Source organism: Schistocerca americana, chromosome 8 (assembly GCF_021461395.2).
Source record: "Schistocerca americana isolate TAMUIC-IGC-003095 chromosome 8, iqSchAmer2.1, whole genome shotgun sequence".
In the NCBI taxonomy this organism is placed as follows: domain Eukaryota; kingdom Metazoa; phylum Arthropoda; class Insecta; order Orthoptera; family Acrididae; genus Schistocerca; species Schistocerca americana.
Window position 1 is genome coordinate 173,127,558 of NC_060126.1, and position 14,253 is coordinate 173,141,810.

Genomic DNA, 14,253 nt, shown 5'->3' on the forward strand with positions numbered 1-14,253 from the left:
ACGAAATAAGCAAGGTACATCTAGTGGAAATAATGGCAGGCAAAACACACATAGAGGTAGGGCGACAAAAAAATATTATCAAGGCCTAAGATTTAATAATGATCCTCAGTGGGATGATAGAAGTAGGCGGGGGACATATGGCATTAAATTTCATGAAAGCAGAAATAGCAATAGGAGGGAAATGCAAAATTCTAACCACATCATGCAGATGGTCTGGAACTTAGGAGGATCGAGGAATAATGGAGGGATTGGTTGGCGAAGTCCGCAATGTGATCACCAAAATGACGTAGTGAAAGTCAGACCATCTAATAGCTCAAAGAGAAACCGCAGCGGAAGTCTGCGTAGGATCTGACAGCCCAAAACAAAGTCGCACATAATATCTGTACTTATTAGAGTACGAGAAAATAGAATTATTGCATCAGAAAGAAGAGGTGATGAGCACACAGTATTTAGACCCCGTCATTCATGTAACAATAGGTAACGTCGGTCTGAGGGGAATTATCGGCAGTGGGAGCCACATTACGACAATATCAGAGTGCTTACAATAAAGCACCCACAGCCTACGCTCAAAATCATAAAAACAAGAAAAAAGGTGTCTTGACGGGGGAGCACAATGAGATGCGGTTTAAAACTCGACTGGTGGTTAACTGCCACGGGCATATGCTACAGACAAACTTGCTGGTCGTCCGCGTCTAGTCTATGGAGATAGTGTTTGGAGTGGACTTCTAAAATGAACAGCATACAATTCTGGATGGAGGACGACGTGAACTTATCTTCCAGAAACAGGACGTGGTCACACTGTTATTTGCAGATCTGCATCTACATAGATACTCCGCAAGCTACCGTAGGGTGCGTGGCGGAGGGTACGCAGTACCATTACTTGTCATAAAATACGAGCACAGGTTTCGGTAGAGTGTTTAAATCTAAGCTACACTAGCAATGGGGAAGTGACCGTAGGGTCACCCCGTCGTTACAGAAATAGACCGGCTACACAAGGGGTGGCACAAATTCAACAAGAGATGAGAGATGAACAGTGCAATAGATTGCATGTTGAGGAACTCAGACAATATCCCAGCGCGCGACGAGATGGAGAGTTTAAGAGAGAACGCAGACGTATTACTGCCAAAGAGAGTGCAATTATAAATTTTGAATATGAATTTCGGGTAAGGGAACAAAACAAATTTTTTTGGTTACTTGCACGATAACACTGGTATAGCGGTAGACGCCTACTTGGAAATTAAGAGAATGCTGCAAGACGATATTATCAAACCACGTACAATAACCCAGTCACTGTGATTGAGAAACAAGACGGCCTCGATACACTTGGTGCTAGATTCGCGCCAAATCAACACAATAACGAACCGGAAACTGATCGACTGGAAAACCTACAAGATGTTTAATCTATCCACGGAGTCAATGTTTGCTCCACGATAGATTTAAGGTCAAGCTTCTGGCAAAGAACCCTCCAAGCTGACTGCATTTCTTGTGTTCGGTAAATGCAATCAATTCCGATGGTTACCATTTGGTTTGAAAGTCTCTTCGGCTGTTTTCATTAGGAAACTAGACAGAATCCTTAGTGACTCTATTAAGCAAAGGCTCCCAGCTATGTGGGCGATCTACTGACTGCGAAGTCGACGTGGAGACAGCACGATATGACGTTAGAGGGATATCATCCGTACCTTCAGCTACCATGGAGCAGCAGCAAATATTACCAAATCATGTAAATTTCTAGGCCGCATCATTACTGCAGAGATAATTTCGTCTGATTAAGAAAAAATAGAGGCAATAGCAAAATTTCCTATCCCAACAACAAAAAAGCAACTCCGTGGGTTTCTTGGTATTGTTAATTTCTACAAGAGGTTTATACACATTAAACAACTGGCAAGACCACAGCTTTGCCAACTCATTGGATGCAGGTCTACAAGGATTCGGATTCGGATGCGAATTTCTCGGCATCCCCTATCGGGTGCCGAATTTTAGGGTTCCCCTTAATAGGCCAGGCACGCACTGCACATAAGAAGCGGCTACTTGGGTAGCGGAGTATGTGTGGCGAACACATGGGGCTTTTTTAGGTTACAGAACCCCTCCTTTGGGATCAAAGACGATTTGCCTGTTAAATCAGCCACTGTGACCTCAGAGAATCTTGGTCCTCGCAGATCAGGGATAGAAAAGACTACTATGATTTTAGTCAACTGCAGGAGCATCCAAGGAAAGGTCCCAGAATTAGTATCGTTTACTGAAGGTTATAATTCACAGATAGTATTGGGAACAGAAAGCTGGTTGAAACCAGACGTCAGTGACAACGAAATCTTAAGTGTAGATTGGAATGTTTATCGTAAGGATAGATTAGTCACCAATGGTGGCGGCGTGTTTCTTGCAGTAAGAAATTCGATAAAATCTAGCGAGGTTGTCACGGATTCCGAATGTGAATTAATCTGGGTGGAAATGAGTATCAAAGAACGGTCAAAAATGGTGATCGGATGCTTTTATAGAACAACTGGGTCAGGATCTGTAGTTGTAGAGCGCTTCAGACAGAACTTGCAAAATATCATTAGTAATTTTCCTGATCATGCCGTTGTAATTCGGGGTGACTTTAACTTGCCAACTATAGATTAGGAGTGTTATGCCATCGAAATCGGTGCCAGAGACAGGGATTCGTGTGGCATTGTTCTGGATGTCTTGTTCGAGAGTTACCTTGAGCAGATAGTTAGAGAACCAACTCCTGAGGCTAACGCCTTAGACCTCCTGGCAACCAACAGGTGTGAACTTATCGAATCAGTTAACGTAGAGGAAAGTGTCAGTGATCATAAGGCTGTGACAGCATCTATAACGGTGGGTCCTGTAAGGAATGTTTAGGAAGATACATTTCCTCAGCAAGGGTGACAGGATACAAATTTCAGAATATCTCAGCAGCCAGTATCATATATTCGCTGATGAGGACGAAGATATAGAGAAGACACGGAAAAAATTCAAAGACCTCGTTCAATTTCCCCTAGACAAGTACGTATCGAGTAAGGTTTTAAGAGACGGAAAGATCCACCATGGTTTAATATTCGTGTTAGGAAAGCGCTACGTAAATAAAGAGCACTTCATCTCAGATTCAAGAGAAGTAAAAGCTTAGCTGACCAACAAAAGCTGAACGAAGCGAAAATAAGCGTAAGGAGTGCAACGAGAGAAGCGTTCAATGGTTTTGAAAGTAAGACGTTGCTGAACGATGTGAGTAAAAACCCTAAGAGACTTTGGTCGTATAAGCGTAAGGATTGCAACGAGAGAAGCGTTCAGCGATTTTGAAAGTAAGATGTTGCCGACCGATGTGAGTAAAAACCCTAAGAGACTTTGGTCGTATGTAAAATCAGGAAGTGGGCCAAAATCATCTATCCATTCTCTCAGCGACCACACCGGCACCGAAACGGAAGATAACAGAGAGAAGGCCGAAATACTGAATCCGGTCTTCCGAAGTTTTTGCCGTGGAACATCGTAACACTGTCCCTTCTTTCAATCGTCGTACGAACGTCGAAATGGCAGATAAAGAGATAACCAATCACGGAATTGAAAAGTAGCTACAATCGCTTAGTAGTGGAAAGGCATCAGGACCAAATCATACACCTATAAGATTCTATAAATATTATGCGAAAGAACTTGCTCCCCTTCTAGCAGTAATTTATTGTTGATCGCTTGAGAACGAAAGGTACCTAACGACTGGAAAAAGGCGCAGGTCATTTCCGTTTTTAAGAAAGGCCGTAAGATAGAATCGCACAATTATAGATATCGTTGACATCAATCTGTTGTAGAATTATGGAACATGTTTCAAGCTCAAGAATTATGACGTTTTTGGAAATTGAACATCTCCTCTATAAAAATCAACATGGATTCCGCAAACAGAGATCCTGAGAAACTCAGCTCGCTCTTTTCCGCCATGAGATCCACAGCGAAGTGGAAAACGGCGCTCGGGTTGATGCCGTGCTCCTTGATTTCAGTAAGGCATTTGACACCGTCCCGCATTGCCGTTGAATGAAAAAAATTCGAGCTTACAGAGTATTGGAGCAGACTTTCGATTGGATTCAAGACTTTCTTACGGATAGGACTCAACACGTCGCTCTTAATGGAACTAAACTAACAGATGTGAGGTAATATCCGGAGAACCACAGGGAAGTGTGATAGGACCGTTACTGTTTACTATATATATAAATGACTAGTAGAAAGCGCCGGATGCTTTTTAAGGCTATTCGCAGATGGTGCAGCTACCTGTACCAAAGTAGTACCGCCTGAAGATAGTAAGAATTTGCAGAACGACTTGCAGAGAATTGATGAATGGTGCAGACTCTAACAGCTGACCCTGAACCTAAATAAATGTAACACATTGCGCATACATTGGAAAATAAATCCACTACTGTACAGCTAAACTATTGATGACAAACAGCTGGAGACAGCGTATGCAGTAAAATATTTAGGCGTAACTATCCAGAGGGACCTTAAGTGGAATGAGCATATAAAACAGATAGTGGGAAAACCAGACACGAGACTCAGATTCATCGGAAGAATCTCAGGGAAATGTAACTCATCCACGAAAGAAGTGGCTTATAAGGCGCTTGTTCGCCCGATTCTTGAGTGTTGTTCATCTATCTGGGCTCCCTATCAGGTAGGACTGATAGAGGAGATAGAGAAGATCCAACGAAGAGCTGTGCCTTTCGTCACGGAATCGTTTAGCTGGCGAGAGAACGTTACGGAAGCGCTAAACAAACTCCATTTGCAAACGTTACAAGAGAGGCGTTGTGCACCACGGAGAGATTTACTACTGAAATTTCTGGACAGCACTTTCGCGTATTGACCACGTATAGAAAACTCGAGAAATTAGAGCCAATACAGAGGTTTACCGACAATCATTCTTTCCACGCAATATTCGCGAGTGGAAAAGGATCAGATAGTGGTACCGAAAGTAGCCTGCGCCACACATTATTCAGTGGCTTGCGGAGTATGATGATGGTGTATATATGGGATTCAAAAACGCGCTTGTTAATGCTTTAATCCTGTCTCACCCAGTCTGGCAGAGGAATTTTGTATGGTCAATGACAGTTCCTATTCTGGTCTGGGGGTTGTGATCTTCCAGGAGTACCAAGGATGTGGTAATATGGTACACAAAACCATAGCTTTCGGAAGCTGTGCCCTGAAAAAATGCGAAAAAAATTACTTAGTCACCGAATTGGATGCACTGACGATCGACTGGGGCTTCGAGAAATTCAGATTCTTCCTGTAGGTTGAGGACCAGAGTATATACCGACCACATGGCGTTAGAGTTTTACACAGCAAAACTCCGCAGTGAAAGACTGATGGGTTCTCGCATTACAAGAATATGATTTTACAATCACTCACATACCTGTGGAAGGGAACATCTTTTCTGATGCATTGTCGCGATCACCTATAGTACTGGAGAGAAATAGCGTGACTCCATTGCAGGAGGAGCACTTCAGTAAATACTTGCATAAAAATGTAGCACTTGAAAATTATGTGACCACGAACTTGAGAGACATTGGCAGAGGACGGAAGAAAGGCCCAGCTCTGTCAATCTTGATGGGGAGAGCCAAGGACCACACAGAAACAGAGAAGGCAGTTCTATTTTACGAAAGGGTTGCATTTTCATCGTGACGAATGGGAAGATGCGTTGTGGCGCGTCTACATCCCTGATGATCCCATAAATGAGGTTAAATGGCACACACAATTGAATTACAAGCACTTCGGTGCCAGAAAGCTTTTATTTATAACTAGGCAAACTGTCCTATTTTAAAGATACGGAAAGTAGGATATAGAGAGTACTAGCGGTGTGTAAGGCATGTCAAATGGTTCAAATGGCTCTGAGCACTATGGGACTCAACTGCTGAGGTCATTAGTCCCCTAGAACTTAGAACTAGTTAAACCTAACTAACCTAAGGACATCACAAACATCCATGCCCGAGGTAAGGCATGTCAGAAATCGAAACAGACAATACTCACGATGCAAAGGCTACAATATGAGCCATGTTGCGACTCGCGTTGGTGCCATTGGTAGTTTGGTATCGTGTAATAGGGATAGTGGCGTTTCGTTTTCTTCTTGTGTTTATTGGCGCCACTACATTTGCTAGCGTTGCCTCTCCGTGAGTGGCAGCAGCAGCGGATATCGATATCTAGTACGGTGGTACTATCTTTGGAGGGACGTCAAGTGTATTCTGGGGTCGGAGTGTGTCGGGGAGTTCAGTTGGGACAGAGCAGCAGTGAGGTCTGGCAGTGCGAGGACATGCCGGGACCGGTGGCGGCACGCAGGCACTGCCGCATCGAGGGGTTGTAATTGCGAGGGCCGCAACGTCGTTGTCCACCGGACCCAGGACGTCTGAGTTGAGTGAACATTAACCCAGTAGTGAAACCTCCACTATTTTGAGATCACATCGTTTCTTCGCGCGTTGCTGCTCGCAAGGTCGCTGAGAGGAAGAGCAATGAGTGGAGTGTTTGGAGCTGGCGAAATTTATCAGCCATCCTCCACTTCTTATCATTAATCATTGAATTCCTCGTGTTAATACTGAAGTTCAACCAGCGGTATTTTTCTGCCTAGTGGCCGCTAACGCCCCAGTTACCTGCTCTACAAGTTAGCGTATTTTCGCGGCAATGTACCTTTCCTTGCCTTGCCGCTGTTGTCCGGTAAGACGTGTATTTCGAAAGCCTCCTTGACCGTGGTTCGGATATTTTGTTTCTTTTGGACTACTTTGGTCGTAGTGGTTCCTTCTGCTTCTGGATGTTCTAGACGCCGAATTCTGAAGAAGCAGTGCTGCCTGCCAGTTCCGCCTTGAATGGGTTATTCCTTCGTTGTATTGGTTATCAGAGGTTAGCTAGATTTTGCAAGAGTGTTGGTCTGCATTTAAACTGTCACTAGTTTGAGCCGCCATCAGGTTAAGTGAATAAAACTCTTGGCTGCCTGTCTCATCATTTACGAATCATTTACGAAGTTGGAGCATTGTCTGAGACCCACTTCTCTTTTCATTTGCTCAGATTGTGATTTTTTTTAAATATTTTAATTTTAAATTATTACTGTTTGGGCCTTCAGCCGACAAAGAGTTTGAATTTATTGTTAATAAGGCCTTCAGCCGTTAGTGTAACTTGTCTTAAGAAATGTTAATTAGACAAAATATCTTAACACTTAAATGTTGATGATTGTTCTTTAAATATTTCTTGAAGAAAAATTGCTTCTTAAGAATTTGGTATCCAGGCCTTCAGCCGACAAATAATTTGAATTTCTGGTCAATGAGGCCTTCAGCCATGAGTGTAACTTGCTTAAGAATTTTTTTAAATAGACATAATGTCTTAACATTCAAATTTGATAATTGTTCCTTATTGTCAACTTCATTTGCAATTGCTTCCAAATAAAGTGTACGTGATTAATAAAAAAAAACTGAGCAACCAACGGTAACTGATTGCGGTCCCATCCACACCGAGGCCGGCCTTTCCCTAAGTACCAGGTCTCACAATATCCTATCATTCAGACGAAACTAAAGCATCTGGCCGCCACAGATCTCATGGGAACTTTCCCACGCATGAGTTGGGGCACTGCTACATAGTAGTTGTCGTCGAGGTAACGACGAAAGGTGTCACTCTGACGCCACTAAAGAAGGCTACCACGCAGACGGTGAACAAATCTTTTTGCAAGGATTTCTTGTCACAAGTAAGACATGTGGACAGAATGATCTCTGACAATGACCCCAGTTTAGGTGAAGCAAATGGAAGGCAATGTTGAGACGGCACAGCATAAGACGAATTTATGCATCTATATGGCATCCCAAAGTGTCGTCGGCGAAGAGAATAATGTAAAGTCTGGGGAATCTCTGCCGCATCTTCTGCGCGAAAAGGCAAGCCACCTGGGGTACCGTCTTACATGATTTCCAGGACGTAATGAATGAGTCGCCACATGGAGTCACAGGAGTGGCGCTAGTAACCATACGAAAGAATAGGCAGCCCAAAGATCTGAATCGCGAAGTAGCTCGCTTTCCGCCGGGAACACGGAAACAACATTGTAGAACAATACTGTTGAACTGGCGCCCAGACGTTTGATGGGTGACAGGTGCGATGAGAAAGGATGCATGGGACAGGAAAACTCCGAAACGAGAGTTTCAGATTGGAGAAAGTCCTCGTCAAAAGCTTCTGACCGTCGAATAAGCAAAAGCATCTGTGCGACATATTTCACCCAATCTATATTGGACCTGTTAGAGTTCATAGGATAGCTCATCCAAACATGGTGGAACTCGAAGCATTGAAATCAAAGAGGTCCTCAGGTACATATCATGCTTTCCATGTGAAACCCTTCATAGAATAAGAAATGAAAATGGCTCTGAGACTATGGGACTTAACTTCTCAGGTCATCTGTCCCCTAGAACTTAGAACTACTTAAACCTAACCAACCTAAGGACATCACACACGTCCATTCCCGAGGCAGGATTCGAACCTGCGACCGTAGCGGTCGCGCGGTTCCAGACTGTAGCGCCTAGAACCTCTCGGCCACTCCGGTCGGCTAGAATAATACTTGTGCAGCTATAGCATTAAGGAAGCGTTAGGAATCATTTGTTTCAAATTGATTTATGTTGTCACTTAGTGTATTGTTCTTAATTTTATTTATTTATTTTTATTTATTGATTTATTTAACCTGGCGAGATTAGGGCCATCAGGCCCTCTCTTACATCTAACCAGGCATTCTACTTATTTTACATTCATATGTTTTAGTAGGCATGTTAAACTACATCTAGTACAAAAAGTGAAATAAACAATTTGAAAGGTACACCTGGAAAAATACATACATATAGAGTTTATATTCTTAGGTCACAAGTACTGTTATAATTAGACATTATTGAAGAGACAGATTTTAGATAGGAGTGCCGGCAGCAGGGAGTATGAGGGAGACTCATGGTGAAGGGAGGAGAAGAATAGAGACATGATGAAACATAATTAAGGAAATATAAAGGAAAAGAAGATTGCGTGGCTAATAGAGAAAGATGAAGAGGAAGGCATCTCAGGAGCAAGATAGGAGACGCTAGCTTTGCTATTTGACAGATGAGGGGATTGTCCTTGTACATTAATTTTGTGGAGAACTTTGTGAGGATGATAGTAGGAAATACTTCAACTTCTTCTTAAAAGCAGCAGGAGATCGAATTTTGCGCAAGGTAAGGGGCAGTTTGTTCCAGAGGCGGACAGCGGCAACTGAGAAGGAGTTTGCAAAAGTTTTTGTTTTGTGAGTGGGCACAGTTAGGATACCAAATAAGAGTGACCTCGTGTTTCGATTATGATGACATGACAGGTTTTTAATCTCTGAAGCAAGGTACTGCGGTGCTTGCGCGATGAGGAGTCGGTGGAGTAGACATAGAGTGTGGTAGTCACGTAATTTGTCCGGCCGCAGCCACCCTAGCTCGGAGTATGAAGCACTAACATGATCATATCGGCGAATGTTGCAGGTGTAACGCACACAGGCATTCATGGTTAGCTCTAGCCGTCTTTTGTTTTCACTACTCATGCCTTGTTGAATCACATCACAATAGTGGAGGTTCGGTAGAACGAGTGCTTGCACGAGCTGGCGTTTCAAGTCCTGTGGAAATATGTTCCGAAACTTTTTGAGAGCATAGAGACAAGCAGACGTCTTTCGGCACACTGCGACTGTATTCTCCGCCCAGTTGAGATGCTCATCCAAAGTTACACCCAAGTTCTTCACTGTTTTCTGATATGGTATTGGAGTACCGTCGAGCAGAATAGGAGGTAGCCGTTCGCGGAAATCTGAACTTATTAATTTCTGATGGGCTATTAAGATTACTTGCGTCTTTTTTGCATTTACTTGCACTTAGACTTTTTGGATGATTGATTATAATTAGAGAATAAGTTCTTCTCCTGTGACACCTGAACAATGAGTTTGGCAACTGCAGTTTTCCGTACAGCATTTGTTCTTTGATAGTTTACTGTAAATTTGAGACATACTGGTAAACTCTCATATTTAGCAGATAGAAATGTATTTCATCGATAGGAATGTGCCGATTTCTCGGTGGAAACTACTTGGGTTTATGATAAAACTGGTTTGTTTAATACTTGAGCATTGCTGTTTATGTAGCTACAGCAAAGGTATGTATTGGAACAACGAAAAAAATTCATTTTTGGTTATCTTGGAATGTAGTAATGATTGGGTTCCTTCCATTCACGTTGTGGGCATTGCCAATGGGGCATATACACTGTCTCTTCCACCATTCGGAGCGAGAAGATGAAGGTGGTGCCACAGAAGTGCCTCATCCCCGACCCCCGTGAGTTGTCAGGGCAGCCAGGCAGCTGACATTATGGAGGCTCAATCCTGATGACATACGACCATCTGGGCCACTGCTGTCTGACAAAAGTGTCTCGAGGGACTAGACCTGAATGTAACACCATTACCAATGAGAAAGAGGGCGCTGGACCAAGCAAATGAAGTCTCCAGACACTCGCCACAATATTGACAACTGCTGCTGGAGGACTGTCTTCAACAAGAGCGAAATTTTATCAGCTGCTGCCCCATCTCTGGTCTGTCTAAAGTCTAGATACCTACCTATGTCTACCATAAATAGGAGACAGGTCCTGCAACAGACACTGCTGCCACCACTGATGACATTAAGTAAAGGGGTTATCCTTCCCTAAGCCATAACTCACCACCTACAGCTGCCTCATCTAACATGTTACACACCTCATTAGTTTAGTGCTGTGGTTATTCATGTTACTAATGTAAAGTTAATTCTGGATCTCCCTAAAGACCCTTGAGGAAGGAGCAGTAGGAGATTTAAAATATGTTTGTGTTTTTTAAATTCTTATTTTTGTGTGCCTTGCTGTATTCATTTTGTTAAGTTTAATGTAATTTTTTACTTTTCTTTATCACTACGTCATGAGGGACAATACAACGTTCACATGTGTATTGGAAACAGGATCACTCTCATCTAAAATCTAAGAATGACAAAATATCACACACAACAAATACACGAATATCGAAACCACTTTTAAAAACTGACTCGTGTTTTTACTTTTCTTTGTTATTTGAATAAATTCTCACTATGTGTCAAATGTAATTTAAAAGTTTATTTTGTGTTTTGTGTTAGCACCGTTTACACCACTGTTCTAAAAGAACAAAAGACACCTTACAATGAAATACGGTTAGCAGATAACTCTTGTCACAAAAACATACGTTTGATTTGCCTAGATTTGCTGAATGCTTGGATAGAATTTGTCATGTCATTTGCCTCTATAGAACACTGAATTACTGTGAATGCTTGCGCAGCGGTAACTAAACCTGAGGCAGAGAATGCTGAATGCTCGATGATATTGTATTGTGATTAGGAATACCAATAATCTCTGACCTCAGCTTCGCTGTGAATGAGTTAGTTAAATGTCTGCATTATACTTTAACCGTTCAGTCAATGTATTTAGAATAAGAGGTGCATGTCAAAGAAGTGAGGTTCCACAGGAACAATTCAGACACCCAGAAAATCGAACTTTGACAAGTATGCAGCAGTGAACGTTTGTATGACCCCTGGTTGAATAAGGTCAAGACAGAATGTGGTTTCTTTGTTTCTGGTTGGCAAAGCCATCATGGTCTGGCATTTCATTATCGACCCAGTTAGATTGCCATAATTTTATCTGCTTCATGTCACACTAACCTATTTATTGCAGTGTGATACTCCTCATGCAGATATTATTGGATAACCGGGAGGCAGAGGGAGTTGGCACGGCACTCTCTTACTTTAACAACATTGTCAGTCTGATTAACACTCATATTTTAGGCTGTGATCTAGGTGTTCCTCGATACTATATTGGTATGTGAGGTTTATGACTTTGATATACGGGGAAACTGTTCACACAATGATCTTCTAAGTGCATTTGCAACATGCAGACTACTTGTACCCGAAGGGCCATTGTTGAGGCAACGGAGACGAGTGAGAGAGATGTACTGGGGGTCATAGATGCTGAGTGCAGCTATCTGGCTGTGTGAGTGATTCCGGGAAGCAGCGCTGTGGATCTTACCTGCAGAGAGACTTCTGTCCAACGCCCTCTCTTCCTTCCACATAGCGTCAGACCGAAGGGCGTCAGTTCACAAAACATTTAACCTGGACTGGCAGCAGTCCGTATTGAACATGGCCAGATGGGAGATGGCAGAAAGTGGGAGGGTGAAGCCATTTAAGAGAGGCTGCTGTAGACTGAGCTGTTGTGCAAACAAAAACTCGATGCATTCCCATGTTAGAAGCTGGAATCATACAGACAGAGGGGCTAGTATATATACGTTTGGTGGAGGCAAGGCTGTAACCCCATGACACCAGGAAGTCGCCAGGTTATGTTAGCAAGTGGAAAAAACATATACTTCATTGGCACGACTGTGTGGGAAGCTTAACAGCCTTAAAAGTCAGCCCTGAAAGATTACATCTCTTCATAAATGAGGCCCTGTGGTCCCATCAAGGTGGATGTTTTGTGCCAAAACGTGGCCGTGCCTGCCATGAGAACGTCGGCTCCCTAGTCTAAAATCTTTTTTCAGACAAGAGAGATCTAGAGCCACTAATTGGCTCCTCTCAGGATATGCAAAGTAGAGGCTTCTTCTCCCAGTGTGGGAACCCTGGTGTTGTGTCTAGATTGACTACCAGGACAAAAGAGCTATCAAGAGGGGAGTTTCAATAAGTATAGTATAGCTCAGTGGGTTTGTGCAATGTGGGGGCGGTTTTGGTTTTGTTAATATGGCTCCCATATTGAGACTCGGTGTAAAGTGGTTGTGATTCTTTGCCTTCTTCATCTTCTGGTCCTCACCTGGTGGTGAACTTCAGGTGATACTCTATCTTGTGGCAGACTAAAGCCAGTGGCAATTTCCAGCTGTACCGACAGTGGAACTACGTATCAGTTTGGACATATCGTGAGTCACGAGGGTGCACTTATTCGTACTGAATCGGCTTTCGGACTTTTGACAGTTCCAGCATGCACCGTCATGCCTGCGAGTCAAATTGATTTGACCAGACCATTGGCCGGCTGTTGTGGCCGTGCGGTTCTAGGCGCTTCACTCTGGAATCGCGTGACAGCTACGGTTGCAGGTTCGAATCCTGCCTCGGGCATGGTTGTGTGTGATGTCCTTAGGTTAGTTAGGTTTAATTAGTTCTAAGTTCTAGGCGACTGATGACCTCAGATGTTAAGTCGCATAGTGCTCAGAGCCATTTGAACCATTTGAACCAGACCAGTGAACAGGTGCACCTCACACTGAAGTCCGTCGGAATTTCGGGGCTCTGATAGAGCAGTTTCCTGCGTTCTGATAATCAGAACTTCAGACCGCGTAGTCGGCAATTTTTCGAGGGCATATCAGAACATAAGTCGCCGCAAAGCAACGCTTCTCTCCCCCAGCACTCCGTTTTCTTCTGCCGCCTGAATCCAGGTGAAAGGGTAAAATACTGCTGCGCAGGGGTAGGGTTATTAAATGATATTCACAGCTCCCTGTTCTTAGGTGAATCATAGTTTCTGTTGCCAGTTGTAATTACAGAAGGGTTACTAAAACTTGTTATTATTTTGTATACGCGAAAACACCACTGTACTCACTAATATGCCATCTACAATTCACTGTTTTTATGTTACTGTGGTGGTACACGGGTACAGCAGCAATTTAATGTTAAACGTTGTTAAATTAGTTAATTTGATTATTAATTTAGTTCTGAAAGTGACCATACGCATTGACAACAAAAGTGCCATGAGTAAATTCACCAATTGATACATAAAAATTAAGTATGTAGTTCACGATTTGAAAGTTACTGAGAAGATAATACTTTTCTTTATGTGAAAGTAATATCATTTAGCTTAAATGAGACGTATATTTATGATTAAAGCAAGAGACGGATTGCAACTTATCGTATCACATTTTCCTAGATCATTCTTCTCTGAACACAGGTTACTAGTCCTTGTTTAATTTGCAACATACGAGTTCCTCGGTAGCAGGCTTCCAAAATGTTACTTCACTCTCGGTCAAATTGTTTTCGGTATCAGCAGTTCTATGTACCTTATCCGTGACCGGTGTTGCAAACCCTGTTTGGCCAGTGTTCTAACAGAATTTTAACGTCACCGCCCAGTGACTTACTCGACTATAATAAACGATGATTTTAGTACGATGTACCCTCAACTATGCAACATACAGTGGCCCGTGCAGTATAAAGAGGGGTAGACAAAAATATGTCAACTCTTAGACCATAACACATTACCGTGGCTAGTACTGTGTAGGAA